Raw genomic sequence first — 15,621 nt, 5'->3', positions numbered from 1 at the left:
ATTTATAGAAACACCTAATCCGACACAATATATTGGTTATAGCGGCAAGTTTAAGTATCGTCCCAAGAGAATAAAGTGACTTGAGTTTAAAGCAAACAAGCTAGCTTAGAAGAGTGGTTGAATTGATTTGGTCGAAACTAACAAATCTAAACTAATATGGCAAACAATCAATTATGGAAAAGCTAGGGGGATTGGGTATCAACTTGAGTTTCATTGGGGAAAGCGAATTGAATAATATACATGATGATGCAAAGATATGTTTTCTAGGGAGCAACCAACTATTTTAGCGATTCACCCCTCTCGGTTAGACCGCAATGCCGATCTAGTTCCTATAGCACGCTCTTGCGTCACCTAAGACCTAGAATGGTTCATGAAATCAACTAGCTACTCATATGCAACCACACACTCTCAATGTCTTGACAAGTGTATGATGAACACTCCAATTTCAATAACAATCATAGCATTTGCAACTACCAATCATGCCAAACATGAAAATCCTATCTAGCATATCACAATTTAATCAAATAACCATCAAAAATTCAATTCTACATCCCCAATTACTTCCCAAGCATCACCTCTAACCCTAACATAGAATTGCTCACTACACATTGAAAGAAAAATTAAGCTAAGGATTTGAATTATGCAATTGAACATGTTGATTGAATTGAAAATGAAATTTAGAATCAAACAAGCAATTTGAACTTGAAATCCTGAAATTAAAATGAAATCTCAACCAAAAACAAGTGTAGAAATCAAGAACTTAAGCAATTAAGGAAAGCAATGACAAAGTAGAAGAGATTAAGGAAGAATAAATTTACTATGAAGCTTTAAAAATCTTAAACCAACAACTTGAAAATTGAAGCACAAACTAAGAATTCAATTGAATTTCTCTCTCTAGAAATTTGGGAGCAAAGGTTAATTTGATACTTGGTTTGCTTTCAGCTCTTGTGTGGGCGCGTGACAGGGTGTGTGGGCGCACAAGGACCTTTGTGCAGGCGCACTGTTAAAAATGGCTTGGGCGTACAGATTTGGCAGAATGTCCTGATTTTTGCACTTGAAATCTATGCGGGCGCGTGACAGGGTGTTTGGGCGCACAAACTGTGAAATCCTGCTTTGGCTCTTTTTCTTCATCGTGCGCGCGCACAGATGACTTGTGCGCGCGCAAAGCCCTGTTTTCTGCAATTCTTCCTTGAATTTCCACGTTTACTCCACATTTTACCTATAAAAGATCTAAGTGGAAAGAAGCATATAAATGGCCAATAAACTATACAAAATCATACAAAATGTAAGAAAAATGACAAGAATTTCTAAGTTTCATCAAACTCCACCATTCCGCTCAGATTACACGAGAAACTACACCATGCATCCAGATCACTCCCCTCAGTCCAGCCGCTCCTGTGAGTCATGGTTTTGTATCTCCTTTTCCTTATGCTACATGTACTAGTTGTTTACAAGGACCGCCGTCCGCCATACAACATATTATGTCGTAATCACTCTGGACATCCCCTTAAATACCCATCCAAAAGACACCTAGTACCAGCATCTTCAGGCCATCCTACCTGATTTATCCCTCTCGTCCCTATGCTCAACAACATCTGCGAAAGCACCAATTACCAACTCCAACAAATCATGACCATGATCAATAAGATCCTAGGAGTACCATCCTCTATCAAAGAAGCCTAGACAGTTATGTCGACTCACCTTATGTCGACCCTATTGACGTAATCGACATCCCAAAACGCTTCAGCCCATCCAACATGCCCATGTATAACGGAACCACCTCAAGAGACCATATACTGACTTACAAACAATGCATGATGACCATCCCAGTCCCGAAACATTTGAGAGAAGAAATCTTGTGTAACGGATTTATGTCGACATTGGTTGGTCCAGCCCTAAAATAGTTGACCAGTCTCCCTAACGGATGCATCACCTCATTTGCCCATATCGACATGTTCAACCAACAGTTCGCAAGCAGCAGAGACCTGGAGTTAGAAACAAGTGAGATGTACTGAATAGTCCAACGACCAGACGAGCCCCTAAAGGATTATTTGGCCCCCTTTAACAAGGAGAAAGTGTGAGGGGAATCGAAAAGCTGATGCAGTTTCAAGATGCACAACCTTTCCTTTACAAGAATGGATTGCGTACTGTGGGGATGACAATCAAGAATAGCCTGATAATCACCAGCAATCTCTGAAAATAGCCTACTTTCACCATAGCAACTTACCCGTTCACTGGTCAAGACATCAACCGAAGTTTTGAAACCATGGTGGAATGCATCAGCCTCCTCCAGAGAGAGAACGACGCCTTCCAGTCGCAGATCCGCTCCACCACCTCTCTCACCACCAGTTCTAGGATTCAGGACCGTGGTGACACCACGCGGCTGAACTGCCGACTTGACTTGGGAAGCAAACCACAGTCCACGTCAACCTTCTATTTGAAAGTTTCGTCCACCCAAACGATCCAGGCTTGGAACCAATCCCCAAAGCAGAATAACTCATGGAGCAACCCAACCAATCTTCCAGAGGAATCACACTAAGGAGAAGCCACACAGTGTTGACCAACACCCTAGGGACGTCAACTGTCACGACCGCTGCCAGATCCATCATGTCGCAGATTAACGCCCCTCAAACAATAGCATTAGCCCCTGCACTGACCTTGCTAAGGTTGCATCACGCCCACTGCCGCCTCCAGCGACGCCCACTCCGACTTCAACACCGGTGACAACACCAGCTCAAGACCCCCTGCTGCCGCCACCACCGATAGTGCAACCTCTGATGTCGTGGAACCAGATGACCGCACAATAGGCCGCCCCACAGTTCATGAATCCCTCATCGACTCCAGCTGTGACAACCTTCTCATAGTTAACTGCGACTCCTGCACCGACGACTTTCTCTCAGTATGCTGCGACCCCGCATACCTTCCAAGCTTCACAGGCGACTCTGATAGGGCGATTTCCGGCCGTTGATGAATATCACCTACCAAACAAAATTTATAGAAATACCTAATCCGACACACTATATTGGTTATAGCGGCAAGTTTAGGGATCGTCCCAAGAGAACAAAGCGACTTGAGTTTAAAAAAAACATGCTAGGATAAAAGAGTGGTTGAATTGATTTGGTCGAAACTAGCGAATCTAAACTAATATGGCAAACAATCAATTATGGAAAAGATAGGGGGTCGGGGATCAACTTGAGTTTCATTGGGGAAAACTAATTGAATAATATTTATGATGATGCAAAGACATGTTTTCTAGGGAGCAACCAACTATTTTAGCGATTCACCCCTCTCGGTTAGACCGCAATGCAGATCTAGTTCTTATAGCACGCTCTCGCGTCACCTAAGACCTAGAATGGTTCATGAAATCAACTAGCTACTCATATGCAACCACACACTCTCAATCTCTTGACAAGTGTATGATGAACACTCCAATTTCAATAACAAACATAGAATTTGCAACTACCAATCATGCCAAACATGGAAATCCTATCTAGCATATCACAATTTTATCACATAACCATCAACAATTCAATTCTACATCCCCAACTACTTCCCAAGCATCACCCCTAACCCTAACATGGAAACTGCTCACTACACATTGAAAGAAAAATTAAGTTAAGGATTTGAATTATGCAATTGAACATGTTGATTGAATTGAAAACGAAATTTAGAATCAAACAAGCAATTTGAACTTGAAATCCTGAAATTCAAATGAAATCTCAACCAAAAACAAGTGTAGAAATCAAGAACTTAAGCAATTAAGGAAAGCAATGAAAGAGTAGAAGAGATTAAGGAAGAAGGAATTTACTATGAAGCTTTAAAAATCTTAAACCAACAACTTGAAAATTGAAGCACAAACTAAGAATTCAATTCAGTTTCTCTCTCTAGAAATTTGGGAAATTACAAAGTGTTTTAGAACTAAAAGCTGAAAAACTAAATCCAAAACTCAGTTCTGAAAATAAGAAAAGAAATCCTATTTATATGCTTCCCCAAAATAGAAGTTTAAATTACGAAAAAGAGTCAGTCTGCGTCATCGTGCGGAAGCACAGGGGTACATGCGTGCGCCCAAAGTGATGTGTGTGGGCGCACAAAATTTTCGTGCGTCCACACAAAGCGATGAGTCAGAAGTTACGAACTGTGTGGGCGCACAAATTTTCTGTGCGGGCGCACAGGTTAATTTGATACTTTGCTTTCAGCTCTTGCGTGGGCGCGTGACAGGGTGTGTGGGCGCACAAGGACCTTTGTGCGGGCGCACTGATAAAATTGCTTGGGCGTACAGATTTGGCAGAATGTCCTGATTTTGGCACTTGAAATCTATGCGGGCGCGTGACAGGTGTGTCGGCGCACAAACTATGAAATCCTGCTTTGGCTCTTTTTCTTCATCGTGCGCGCGCAAAGCCCTATTTTCTGCAATTCTTCCTTGAATTTCCACGTTTACTCCACATTTTACCTATAAAAGATCAAAGTGGAAAGAAGCATATAAATGGCCAATAAACTATACAAAATCATACAAAATGTAAGAAAAATGACAAGAATTTCTAAGCTAAGAGCGACATAAATGCCGCTCATCAAACTCCACCATTCCGCTCAGATTACACGAGAAACTACACCATGCATCCAGATCACTCCCCTCAGTCCAGTCGCTCCTGTGAGTCATGGTTTTGTATCTCCTTTTCCTTATGCTACATGTACTAGTTGTTTACAAGGACCGCCGCCCGCCATACAACATATTATGTCGTAATTCACTCTGAACATCCCCTTAAATACCCATCCAAAAAACACCTAGTACCAGCATCTTCATGCCATCCTACCCGATTTATCCCTCTCGTCCCTATGCTCAACAACATTTGCGAAAGCACCAATTACCAACTCCAACAAATCATGACCATGATGAATAAGATCCTAGGATTACCAGCCCCAATCAAAGAAGCTAGCCTAGACAGTTATGTCGACTCACCTTATGCCGACCCTATTGACGTAATCGACATCCCAAAACGCTTCAGTCCATCCAACATGCCCATGTATAACAGAACCACCTCAAGAGACCATATCCTGACCTACAAACAAGGCATGATGACCATCCCAGTCCCGAAACATATGAGAAAAGAAATCTTGTGTAACGGATTTATGTCGACATTGGTTGGTCCAGCCCTAAAATAGTTGACCAGTCTCCCTAACGGATGCATCACCTCATTTGCCCATATCGACATATTCAACCAACAGTTCGCAAGCAGCAGAGGCCTGGAGTTGGAAACAAGTGACATGTACTGAATAGTCCAACGACCAGACGAGCCCCTAAAGGATTATTTGGCCCGCTTCATCAAGGAGAAAGTGCGAGGGGAATCGAAAAGTTGATGCAGTTTCAAAACGCACAACCTTTCCTTTACAAGAATGGATTGCGTACTTTAGTTGATTTTCTCATCTAATCCCTCATGTGGTGGCATTTTTTAAGGTAAAAGGGTATCTTGGGTGGCCATAGCCTTCCTTTTACTAGATCGTGGAGCCGCCTTTCAGTTTTCTATACGTTCTTAGAGAAAACTGAAAATAGCCTGTCTGTGTGATAAAGAGTACCGTAGGTAGCGCCACTGAGGCTCAAGTATTTGGTCACAATAACAATTTATTCCCTTGTGATCTCAAATGAAGATCACCCAAGATACATTCGTAGAGTAGAGATTGGATTCGGGGGTACATTTACTACTACAGAGTGTGCCTAACATTAGCCCATGAATCGGTCCTTACTAGTCTAAAATATCGTAACAAATCAATTTAGGGACATGCGTTGAACTACATTTCTAATCTGATTTAATTTTAGTACAAATATAAATTAACTAAACAAATGTCAAAAGGGTTATTTAGATTGATTTAAGGTACCTAGCAAGATCTTGTTTGTCTAGAAATTATCTTATTAGGCATGATCAATATATCAGATTATGTGAGCAGTTTATAGTAGGTGACAAAAGCTATTAAAAGGTATGCACTTTACAACAAAATTGAGGTTGTGTTGTAGTTCTCGAGAACACTTACCACTTATCCTTATTAGATCTCCCTTTACGCTTGGAGCTCCCTGGTTGCTAGCTGAATGATACCGAGTTTTGGTTTACTTCCTCCACCGTATACCCACTAATAGCCTAAACTCTCCCGTTAGATCCCCAGTATTAGCTAGATATTATACTAAAAGGTAGGCTTAGAAATACAACGATTCGATAACGGATGTTAACAGAGCTTCGAGAATATAACAAGAGTATAAGGAATAACAAAAACTTATTCAATACTTAAGCTTAGGAATTGCTTATTGTAAATGAATAATTTAGAGGTTTTAAGTACGTATTTATAGTGTAAATTGGGCATAGAAAGATAGACTTAAAAAGAGTTATAAGTCTGCTGAATTTCTCGCTGGCAGGCGCTAGAAATAACGGTGTTATTCAAGCGGCGCCAGATCTTGACGTGTGTGTGTGTCAAATCTGTCGTTTTTGTATTTCATTTAAATGCAAAATTCGGCGCTAGAAAGGAGTCGCACCCACCTAGAAGGCGCCAGATATGGGTCGCGCCTACCTATTAGCGCTAGAAATATCTAGTGCTGGTAGGTTGGCGTAGCACGGTTTCTGGATCCTTTTGGTCTTATTTTGAACTTTTATCCTTTTCTTATGGTTTATGCTCTCCTAACTAAAAGACTAATTGAAGTGCAATTCTATACTTTAGTCAATATTAATGTTTATCTTGTTCAGGTTCTATGTTTAGTAGTATAGACACATCATTTGTGTATCTCTCCTAGAGTCCAATGACGATACCACCAATAGATTTGGGCGGTTATTTCTAAGTGCAAGCGACTGGTTACAAAGGACATAATTCAATTCAATTCTGAACTTTCATTCAAAACTCAAGTACAAATTCCAAAGCAAACACATTTCCAATCCAAACACATTCTAACTCCAAATATCCAACCCCAATCCCTTATTCCAGGCTATATCAATTCAAGCCCCAAGTTCAATTTCAATTCTGAACTTCCAATTAAAATATACAAACCTTGGGTCCAAATCCTTACTCCGGACTCTAGTTCAATCTCAAACACATTTCTAAAATACAATCTATTAAAAAGGATACCACGATCATTAATGAGGAACATTTCCACTCAAAATCATATACGGCAAGTCAAATTCGGGAGCCGACTCCAAAACGGAGCATCCCGGACGCCGACCCGCAAAACGGAGCAAAACCCGTACAAATCAGCAATCCTGAGAAACTTCTCAAAAATATCACTTTCAAAGACGTAAATTCATTCCTTAACCTCCAAGAAAAAGAACGGAGAAGGTACACAAAACATCTTTTACGAAACCGCCAAACGCGCAAAAGGACAAAAATAGTTCTCCTAGTGCCAGCAGCTAGCACCTGCGCCTAGGGCTAAATCTGTCCCCCCCCCCCCCCCCCCACCTACACCTAGCGCCAATCCAAATATCCCATCAACTTTCCTATAAGTAACCCCCATTTTCCACGAAGAAACATAGGCAGCAACACCCAATTTCGAGTAGTGAAGCTCTGCCTATTTCAAAACCCTTCCATATTCAATCTTCAAATCCTTCAAAATACAAGTTCAATGTTCTAATGTCCTAATCAATTTGGGAGTCCAAACTTGGAAATTAATCAACATATAAGTCTAGGTAAATTCCAAGGACTCTCTCAAGTCAAATTTTCTACCTTTCTTATTTCAAGTTTACAAAATCCAAGGATGTTCGTGTGAAGTTCATACTAATATAAACTAGGATATACATCAAAGGAGTAATCTTTGAGGGGATTTCATACTTGAATCTCCCTTTAAATGATCTTCCATACTCCATTTCAAGTTCAAAGCTTCAATTTAATGCTTATTTTCGAAAATCATGATTAGTAAGTGAGGTTTTCGCTCTTGAAAATGCTCTTTACAACAATCATCATACAAGTTTTACAAAAATCCTAACTTTGCAAATGTTCAAGGATGTTTGAATAAGTGCAATTCCTTCTTCAAACTAGAACTCATGAACTTCAAGTTTCATGTTCAATCTTCAATTTCAATATTCAAAGTTCAATGATGTTTAAATGAGAGAAAGCTCTCTTTAAATTATAACAAGTTCGAGTCTTGGAGCATGTCAAAGATGAGATATTTTGAGCATAAAAGTTCTAATCTTTGAATATTTAGCCCCCTGATTCCAATATTCAAGTTCTATGATCAAGTTCAAGTTCAATATTCAAGTTCAAAATCGAAGATACTTTGTAATGAACAACCTTATTTAAAAGTGAGATTCATACAAAAATTGGGTTCAAGGGGAAACATGTCATGCTTGAAAAAATCTTTCCTCGATTGAACTTTCAAGATCGCACCTTCCAATTCCTTTATTGCAATTTCGATTATTTATGCACTAATCTTGCTTATTTAATTGCTTAATTCAATATCGCACCTTTATAATTTCGCACCTTTACGATTTATTCAATTTTTACACCTAGTCCATTCTAGGTGGTGTATAATCTTTACTTTTATGCACCCTTATTCTATTATTTGTGATAATTTGCTTCACATGTTTATTGCTTTCATTACCTCACATGCTAATCAACAAAATACAAAGTTCGATCACGCTAACATAAGATAATTTTTAGACAACCGACCTAGGTTCCTTGAATTTGATTTAAAGCGAAGCGATCACGTACAATTTAGTAATCCTATGTTCTAAAATGCATGCCAAAACCCGCCTAAATTAGTGTCATGATTAGGATTTTCTTACACGAAAACGATCCTTATATTGAATAAACCATGTTTTCAAATCTTTCTAAGAAGTGTCTCGCTCCCGGATCCGAATCTCTATTCAGTTTTTGAGTCCTAATGCCTTATCCCGAGTCATGGCCTTTCCAAACCGGACCCCTAAAATAGTTTGGTGGCGACTCCATCGAAATTCAACGTGCTAAGTCGTAGGGGAAATTACGCACTTTTATAATTGAATTTTGATTTTCAATGTTCAAAATTGGTTAACGTTATTAGTATGACCCTAGAATTTGGCTTCCCTTGGGGGTGGGATTGTTAAAAATCAAGTCTAATCTAGTGGTCACGCTCTTCGATAAATCGGACCAAGTTTGGGCTCTTGACGATTTCTAAACCGAATTCGTCAAGTGTATAAAACTTACATTCAAAGTCCAAAATACAAATATACGAGAACGCAACAGCTCCTACAGTCTGACGACTCCACTTGGTAGTCCTACACAAACATTTTGAGCACGAACAAAAATGTACAAACTGCCACTGCTGGGCTCAAGCGCCTGGCACAACTGGCTGTCCCAGACGCACTTTCAAGAGCCCCTGGGGAAGCCCCTTGCGTCTGCCGCAGTATCTTGCAGTGGCACAAGCACTTTCTTTTCCTTAAAGTTCTCGAATTCGGAGTTAGTTCGAACGTTGTCCTTCGAAAGAGCAGCTTCCAAACTTCGAGATTGAGCACCGAAATGATTGATTTCAAACTTTGGTTTATTCAATTGTGTTTAGGCATTGCATGCATTTTTCAAAAATTCAAAAATCAAGTTTTCTACCTTCACCTCATATAGGTGTGTTCTACATTCAAGGTAACCCATGGAGATAACGATTTGGTCATTCTCCATACAGCTCCCGGCCAAAGTGTTTGACCATTTCCGAGTCTTCCAAACCTTGGCATTTGTCAATTATGCTCCTGGCATTTTTGCACATGGAGGTTGTTCCCATACATACGTGTCCCATAGGTGGAGCCGCCTTGTTGCGAACTCCCCTCTAAGTGAAGGACTCTTTTGACACCCTAAACCGACCATTGCATCATCCAAAACTTAGACCGACCTTAGGTTGAGAACTATTCGTGTCGCATTCATATCCATGTTAGTGTGACAACGTGCTTATTTGTGCATATTATGCGGGCGTCTTTGCACGAGTTAATGACTAACCCTTAGGTCTACCTTTGCCAAAAAACATTTAGCCTCCAACTAGGAAACCCAAACCTCCTAGGAGTATCATCAAACCTCATGCACAAATCTCCGATTTAGAGTCATCATTTAGGAGTACCACTGCGTTCAATTTAAAAACCCCTAAACACGCCTCACACAAAAGAGCCTAACCTTTGATCATATCCAACCAACGCGTTATAATGCCGAACGTTTGAGTCAAAAACCATTTCCGAATTCAAGAGTCCAAATCATGGCGTCGTAATGCCAAATTTCCAATTCCAATTCCCAAGTCAAACTTACAAATCCAATTTTCGACCTTCAATCTCAAAAATCAAGTTTAAACTACAACAGTAAACTCTGAGTCAATACCTCACCATACAAGTTTCAAACTTCAAATTCCAAATTCGAAATGCAAACTTAAGTTCTATGCTTTCAAATTCCAAATCCAAAGATGGTTGCCATCCATCAAATAACAAACTACAAGTCCAAATCTTTGCCTACCCCCATCGAGTCATGACCCTCAAATACAATCTCAAATATTTCATACGGGTTGAAAATCCCCAAAAATAATACAAACACCACACAAGTCGGGTTGAAAATCCCCAGAAATGATACAAGTTGATGCAAATTGCTAATCAATCATCCCTAATATGTTTTCTAAACACTACCTAGAAAAAAATTGGCATGAGGTACTCGCATTTTCAACAAAATCTGAGCATGAAATTATGCTTATTTATCATCCTACATATTTTTGTAACATATATTTTCAACCAAGCATTCACCAAAAGGCTCCACATTGTTCAACAATGGTGATTTTTCGTAGCTCGCCGTTGCTACCACCACACAAAAAAAAAATCATAAATACTTCAAAACATGATTAAAGATCAAAGTCATGCACCCATCATCATAAACATATACCCAACATCAAATCTCCACACCCAATGCAACCAAATTCATGTTAATATCATAATGCACAATTCAATTTTTACCTACTACTTCACTACTCAAAAGCTTTAAAAAATAACCAAATTCTTGCAAATTGACTACAAAATTGAAGTTACTCGCTTGAATTAGTGAAGAAGGAAGCAAGAATGCAAGAATTCGACCCCAACCAAATTTTTGCTCTAAAAAAATCTTAATTAGCTTGCTTCATAAATATAGGAAGAGAAAATGGGGAAAAGCCCGTGTTTTCGGACTTAACAAGAAGCTCCACGGGCCACGAGCGGGTCTAGCGTGTCGCGCTGGCTTCCAACAGCGATCACTAGACCTTGGCATGTGCCTCCAACTCCTCATTGCATGCACTAACTTACACTTATCACTCATGCGCGAAATCCCTTTTGCTCATGCTACGTTTCTGTTTCCTACAATCACTTTCGCCCGCGCGGGAAATTTTAAGTGATTTTCAAAAGGGGAGAATGAGCTTTTTTCCCTTCCCATCATTTTTACCAAAAATCGTAAAAAAAATCATTCAATAATCTTCTCCGGAAATGGACAAAATGCACCTTCAACAAGCTAGATTCATCAACATGATCTTTAAAATGCAAGACGCAACATGCAAAAGGTACGCGCACTAATGTTAGTTTTTCTTTTTTTGCAAAAATCGACGTACAAAATGGTTTAGGGCCCGCATAACGTCCTTAATAGTTTTTTTTTCCCACAGTCAAATACTTTGACTTCTGTCTAATAAGACTTAATTCTAGACTTAGTCTTTAGACTGACTGAAGTGAGGGCTTATGTAGACACCTTAAAAGTGTATTCCCTCCAAAAGTGTTGTATGATCGGACTTCAATCAAGGTTGTTTACTTGGTCCGACATTAATCATGTGGGTCCGTACTCACAAAAAAAGAAAAAGGTCATTTCACTTCTTCACTAATCATCAAACGTTTTTGGTAAACACTTTTCAAAGCATTTTGGGGTCAGTCAATACCTAAAGCCCTAAACCCAACTCATTGTTAACCGGATTAAACCTAATTTCAATATGCCATTATTAACATTCTACAAAATCTTCAAATTATCTCGAATTAGTTCCAATGGCTTGCATTGGATTCCAGCGTAGATGGAAGCCAGCGGCCACCGCTGGACCCAACGGTCAAGCTGGCCGTTGGGTGTTGACGGCTGGTTCATTTTAACCTAATTCTATTATTTTCCTATAAATATAGTACAATTAAACCTCGTTTTACACGGATTAACAACAACATAACCTCACGTTTTCAACTTAATTCTCTCAAATACTTCATTTTCAATAGGAAAAATTGATTCTAGTAATCCTACCTTTTACCGATTTTCTTTTATTAATCCCACATATGAGCTTTTTCTAAATAATCCAATATTTTGGACCTATTCTCCTGTAATGGTCCTAACATGTAACCAACCCGTTGTAGCAGGTAACCTTCACACATGTCACTCTTCTATTCGTCTAATTTTGTTTAGTACGAGTAGTTTCTTCCTTAATTCTTTTTTTCTTCAAGCCGACATACCCTTCTCCTTTAATGGTTCGTTGACTCGTCAAGGCATAATTATCGTTCGGTGAGCTTGTGGAGTGATGGAGTAATTCGAAAAATAAATAAAAGGATAACCGATTATTCAGGTGGACAGTCATATGAGACCATTAAAAGATAATAGGTTCAAAAACTTGGATTATTAAAAAAATGTCATATGTGGGATTAATAAAGAGAAGTGCCCAAAGATTGGATTATTAGAAATAATGATTCATTTTCCATATTTTCATGCTAAACATTGCATTCATCAAACGTTCTTCGAAACTAATCACAATTCTTCCCTATAGCGCCCTATTGAAGGCTCGTAATTCAATAAGATCCAACCGTGGTAAAATTTCTAGGACTTTATCAAATTTATTTCATTTCGTTATTATTATTGTGATTTCGCACATTTAATTCATGTTTTATAATATCAAATATCGTGTAACATGTGTATTAATGTTTAAGTATGATTTTAATTGTTTATTTAATTACTAACATCATTTTTTGTAGGTTTGAATGCATATATTCGTGTATTAATATTTATTTATTTATGACTAACTCGTTGTGTATTTGTGGGATTAGTTAATACAAGAATTATGCAATTAATCATGTGTATAAATGTGTCTTTATTTCATATTACTTCGTAAATCGCCTAAATAACCAAAATCAGAGGCAAATGTTCACACTGGAATCCAGTGGGGCCCACCAGAACTCGGCGGGCCGCACTGAATTCCAGCTTGTTGTGACTGATACAGGTGGCCTTTGGAGTATGACGTTAACCACCGGCTCTGGTTGCCTTCGCATGTCCCGAGGTTGAATGTTTTCACCTCCAAACAATAAATGCTAACCTTTTTCTTAATTATTTGCAGGGATAATTAGTCATTTAATTATGCGGTTAATGCAATTAATTAAATTTTATTTTACTAACGTGCCTTTTTGCAAGGAGCGATAATTAGGAGTAAGAATTCCCCACATTATCAAGTTTTGTGTGTGAGAAACTGACGCACTACGCTTGATCCAGCGAGATCTGTTGGCTTTTGTTACGACCCGCTAGAGTCCAACGCATGCCAATGGCTTCTGGTTGGTCCCGTCGGGATCGACGTGAACCCTTGTTTTGCCACTCATGTTCGTAGCTAAATTCGAATTTAATTAATTTATTTATGTTTTGTACTTATATGTTTCGTAATTAATTCATGCTTATTAACTTTTATTTTATTTTGTAGGTCAAGGTAATTAATTATGCACGATTTGCGTAATTAATATTAAAATATTTATCATCTAACTCGTTTTATTTTATAGCACTACACTAAATAATATACAAATCGTGTGTAAATTTCTTACCTTTTTTAATTATTATAAATGAGACGTTCTAACCTTTATTTTGTAGGATGTATTTAAATAAATTTGAACATGTCATTTTATCATAATTGCATCATTCATTATGTGCATTATAACATTTATTTACTAATTAAAGACTTGTTAAATGTATCACGATTAATAATCGGGTTATTGGAGAGGGAAGGCGAAAAGACTCGAGTTATTGGCTCGTTCAATCTGGCAGCATTCATGAGTCGCTCTTCTCGGACAAAAGCTAAGATGATAAGAATCTGTTAATTGGTTTCTAGATTTTTAATGAATTTAAATCAATTGATCACCATAAATTAGTTTACATGATTAAATGAACCAACTTAGTTCTTTAATTTTAGGACTTTAATTAATGTTTATAGGCTATTGTTGCATTTCCCAATTACTTTGCAAATCAGAGTAGAGACCGAAAGTGGGTGGATTGATACAATATCGACCCATAACCTTGTCCACGTCTCTATCTTTGGTTCATTGCCATTTTGGAGTCAAATTCTCTTGATATTTGATAGGAGTCTTTATGTGGATATAACTCCGTATCCCTAAACAATTTCCCCTAAACGTCCCTTCTCGAATTCCACATAAAAGTTTATTCATTTAATATCCCGCAAGTCCACAGTACTCCAACCCTTTAGTCCTACCAAACATGCTCAAATTTAAGAATAACTAATTTACAACTCATAAAAATCTAGAAGAAGCTTTAAACCTCATCTTTGATAGGCATGTATCGCATGCGCATCCCATCTTCGACGTACAGAAACTATGATTCTGTGAACCTGTTTTTTTGTAAACAAGTCTGACATGCCAGCTGATCGAAACCTGAACGGCCTTCCAGGAACACAATGCCGCGAACAACTTTACAGATATGGCCCTGTATTAAACGGAAACCAATCTACCTATACCAACATTTTCTTTTTTTTTACTTTTATAAACGAAGTACTTCATAAATAAAAGGGAAAGAATGTTAAAATATATTATTGATAGGGAAAATATAATATTGTGTTTTGTATTGTGTTCTGTTATACGTGGGCATACGCCTCTATTTATAATACAAACTAGATCTCCTACTCTTCATAGGTTTCCTAATTCATATAGACTTCTATCTTATATCATATAGCCTAGTTATAACATAACTCTACTATATTCGATATTCTATCATATAGGATAACTGCCTTATCCTCAATAAAAATTAGACCCACCGGTGGGATTTATAAGTGCTTATACAAAAGTAAGGTTTTTGTAAGAGTTATTCAATTATTTCCGCTGTGCAATATATACTAATATCATGTTTGATTTTTGTTTTCCGTTGTGAAACAAAAATAAAGTTTCTCTTTTGTTTCTCTTTGGGATGTGTGATATTTTATTCGATCGGTCTTAATATATGGTTGATGATCGAATACGAGGTATGTTGGATGTTCAGTAAGTGGTAATAGGTTGTCATTATTTATCGGTTCTCCATATGTCGTAAGATATGGACGGTTTTTCATGTGTCGTAAGACATGGACGGTTCTCCTTCTGCCGTGAGAGAGGTTTTTCATATTGATATTTTTTTTCTTGTACGAAACGACAGGACTCCTTAAAACGACAGAAACGACAGGACTCCTTGACACGACAAGACAGGCATATAACATTTTTTCTCTTGTACGAAACGACCGGACTCCTTGAAACGACAGTAACGACAGGACTCCTTGACACGACAAGGCAGGCATATAACAATTTTTCTCTTGTACGAAACGACCGGACTCCTTGAAACGACAGTAACGACAGGACTCCTTGACACGACAAGGCAGGCATATAACAATTTTTCTCTTGTACGAAACGACCGGACTCCTTGAAACGACAGTAACGACAGGAC

Source organism: Spinacia oleracea, chromosome 5, assembly GCF_020520425.1.
Source record: "Spinacia oleracea cultivar Varoflay chromosome 5, BTI_SOV_V1, whole genome shotgun sequence".
Lineage (NCBI taxonomy): Eukaryota > Viridiplantae > Streptophyta > Magnoliopsida > Caryophyllales > Amaranthaceae > Spinacia > Spinacia oleracea.
The sequence above is the reverse complement of the archived record's forward strand: the minus strand, read 5'-3'. Positions refer to the sequence as shown.